Source organism: Primulina huaijiensis, chromosome 1 (genome assembly GCF_012295235.1).
Source record: "Primulina huaijiensis isolate GDHJ02 chromosome 1, ASM1229523v2, whole genome shotgun sequence".
Taxonomy (NCBI): Eukaryota; Viridiplantae; Streptophyta; class Magnoliopsida; order Lamiales; family Gesneriaceae; genus Primulina; species Primulina huaijiensis.
Window position 1 is genome coordinate 8,690,082 of NC_133306.1, and position 4,051 is coordinate 8,694,132.

Below are 4,051 nucleotides of genomic sequence, written 5' to 3' on the forward strand. Positions count from 1 at the left end.
TATAGGTTTTAACATATAATAAATTATTAATTTTAAGTTTAATCAAATGTCCCTGCTGTCTGCAGATGTTGCAACTACCAAATACTCCTTGGCATTGCTCTGTGGGATGTCTCCCTCCGCAAGTCCTGCAATAGACCCCTGTATTACTTTGGCTCTGTCGTGAACCACTCGAGCTAGATGAACTGCTGCTAGAATTCTTAAACTGTTTCCCTCTGGCCTTCAAATAATCTTTCTTCCCACCACTGCTGCTACTACCACTCTCAAATCTGGGAGGGGGTTGCTGAAACTGAGTAGTAGATGGCTGTTGTGGTCTCGGTACTGGGGCAACATACGAAGCTCCTTTCTGCCTAATCAAGCTCGCTTCAGCTCTCTTTGCTCTGTTCAAAGCATCGGCAAAGTTATTCGGTCTCCCGGTGTTCACCAATGTAAAGATCTCAGGATTCAGCCCATTGATGAACTGATCAGCAACATGTGGAGCAAATCGTAACAAGGTAGAGAACTTGGCCACATATTCTTCTATGTTCAATTGACCCTGTCTCAAATTAGCAAACTCGGCTCTCTTGTCTTTCTTGTACGATACTAGGAAAAATCTTTGATAGAATTCAGTCTTAAAGATTTTCCATGTAATAACTGTACCTCGATGCTCCAATGCCCTCTTTGTTGTGAGCCACCAATTCTGTTCCTTTCAGAGTCGGCGTTAATTTAAATGACTGAAATCTCTTCAGTAATGTTTCCATCATTGTTGCTATGACATCCATCGGATTATCTGAGGTACTACCCTGTTCTGGGATTCTTCGAGGAGGCATATCTGATTATCAAAAGGGTTAGTAATCAAATCTGACAAATCTGTCTCAGTCCCCTTCTGATCATCTTACCTCTGATCAAGAATCGGTTCTGATTCATTCTCAATAATACATATTTCCAATCAAATCAGATAAGTCAAGTAAACATGTATTAAAGCAATAAAACATGCTATCATCGCAAAAGCAGGAAAGAAACTCAATCCACCCCGCTCATTCTCTTCTATCTCAGTCAAAGAAACCTACAGTTCTGGAACCTACTGCTCTAATACCACCTACTGTGGGGGACCCGGACGCTAATTCATTTCTTAATCATCTTTGAGAATAATTGGATCAATTAAATAAGCTGGGTCTATTTTTTTTTATACAAGTGCGGAATACATCATAATCAATCTGATATAAACATTAAAATTAAAAGTACAAGTCTTGTACAAAATACATTGACATCAAACTAGGGTTCAACCATTACGTCTCAAGTGTTGAAACCTAATCCACTTCTGGGCCCGGATCTCCATGCTCATCTTGTTCTCTCAGCCTCTTCTTGACCCTGATCCTGTCCCACCTGTTATCATGCACACATACAGGCACAACAACAGCCGGATAACTCCGGTGAGAATATAATTCCCAGTATAAACAACGTATACATGCAATCATATAACAGATATAAAAGCATATAATAGTTATCAATAACATGTATCAAATCTGAAACACATCAATTGATATAAACCATAAGTCAAACTCTTGACTCTTAATCTCTGACTCGACTCTTCTTTAATCTAGAGATCCCCGTTTCCAGACGTTGGCATATTATATCGAATCTCAGCAATAGAAGTCGATCTACTCCTAATCAACATCGATATAAACCAAACATACAGTGTCTTGGCACCTCTACCAAAGACTTGGCACCTCTGCCAATGACTAGGCACATCTGCACAAGACTCAATACATGCTCTGCTATAAATCAATAGACTAAGCATATCAATCTCATGAATTGCAAACATCAATGCAATAAAATAAAGTATGTGGTTTTGGGAAAATTCAAGTCGAATCTAACTCGAGTCATATATTCCCGGTCTAACACTGATTTATACCTTTCTTTCTGTCAGTCTGACGAAATCGAAGTCTTGGATTCGAAGCTGTCAATACTCAATCAACCAATGACAATCGAATATACAATATCACCATTCCATTCATACAAGATATTTCAATCGTATCAAATTCTGACGGCATAACAGTGCAATCTCGAAATACCGGCAATACATAATCTGATACCAAATTTGTAGAATCTCATCAAATCAAATCTGAAAAATCATAACAATTTCATACGGTATCCGTTCTTCAATCCGGTTTCGATTATACGATGTCTAATATCTCAAGAACACCATATATTAATCATATCTGATTCCTTCAATATCGTATTTTCGAATCATAACCAAAACATAATAAAACTTACGTCCTGTTGAAGCCTTTGTCGAGAGGATAACAGAATCAAAATCGGATTAAAAGTCGGACGGTCGGATCTTGAACAATCAAACTTTTAATCGCTGAAGAAGCTTTGAGGAATTAGCTAAGGATTCCCTCGGTTTCTGCTGCTGAACCTCAAGGGAAAATGAAAGAATTCCAAGTATATACGTCCAACAAGCATGGCAAAGACAGGTGTCGATTTTCTGTTCAGCATGCCTCGCGCATATGCGCGTCCACTACCGGCGCATATGCGTGAGACTCTCTGTCTCGGCGCCTTGGCTTCTCATCTGCTCGAGCATATGTGCGCCCTCTTCTCGCGCATATGCGCGAGACCTACTGCCTCGGCATAAGTCAAGTCCACCAGCTCGCGCATATGCGCGCCCTCTCTTCGCGCATATGCGCGTCTCGTCGCGCATATGCTCGAGGTGTTCTGTCCTCGCACATCACATATCACACGCTATCTCGAATCGTGCCTCCGAATGGTCCTTCTATAATCACATCAATTCATAATCCATAATATCATATTAACAAAATAAAATCTCGGGCATTACAGCTTTAGTCCATAATTCAATCATATTTTATCATGTTTTGGCAGCGTGTCCGTTGGATTCAAAAACGTTTTCAAAACAAGCGTAAAAGTCATTGAAACTTTGAAAATACGTAACGTACCGTAAAATAATCGAACACCAATATTTTTCATACAATAACAATTAAATCATGCATAATATGATTTGTATGATGTTTAAAAGAGTTTAGGAACATTCCTTTGCGTATAAAACGCTCGAATAATCGATCGTTGGTGAGTGTACGACGTTGGACGACCGGACGACGAAGAACACAAGGCTTTTCTCCTTCCCTTAATTTCGAAAATTGTGTGTGCTTTGAGGTGAATATACGGCTGCTATGGTGTGGAATGATGGTGATAAAAGACCTAAGAACTTATTTATAGATTTAATTACATGTTAATAGGCCTTGATTTTGGGCTTGCAAGTTTAAGGATAATTGGACCTACTTAAATAATTAAATCAGGCCCAATAACACTTAATTAATTAAATAATAAAAGTTTATAAAATAACTTTCCATAAAATAATATTTTTGATATTTTAAAACTCCTTGTTTGCCCAAAACCGGATTCTCGAGAAAAATCGAACTCGACTCGTAAAATAATTCGGACTCCAACATTTTTAAGAAAATTAAATCATTTTTAAATCATATTAGGAAGCTTTGCCATTATTTAATGAAAAATACATATTCTTGTCTTGGTTGTCTCCGGTGTCTTTTTCATGCAATTTACGTAGGTTGGTTTTTCGGACGTTACAGTTTTATTCAAAATATTTGCAGACCATTCGATGTGGCTGTATGATGTATTCAGATTACCATTGATGTAGCGGGAATACGATGGGTTGTTGTGATTACATTAACTTGTGAATCACTATCATAAAATGGAAAAGACTCAAAATATTTGCCTATATTTAACAAAATATCGACATACCAATTACCAATTCCTCAATTAGATTATTGAAAGTTGTTCTTCTGAAACAAAAAAAGAGAACATATTTTTATAATTAATTTTCATTAGAACATTTATATGAGTAAAATCAATGTCATATCATCTTATTGGGATACCAATATAGTGTGTGTTATTGAATATGTATATATTATGTATATATATACATATATATATATATATATATGCACGTTTTTGTCCCGAGTCCGTGCAAGTGCGATATAAACAAAATTCTGTAAAACTACTTCGTATTTCTCACTATTCTACGAAAACGATTAAG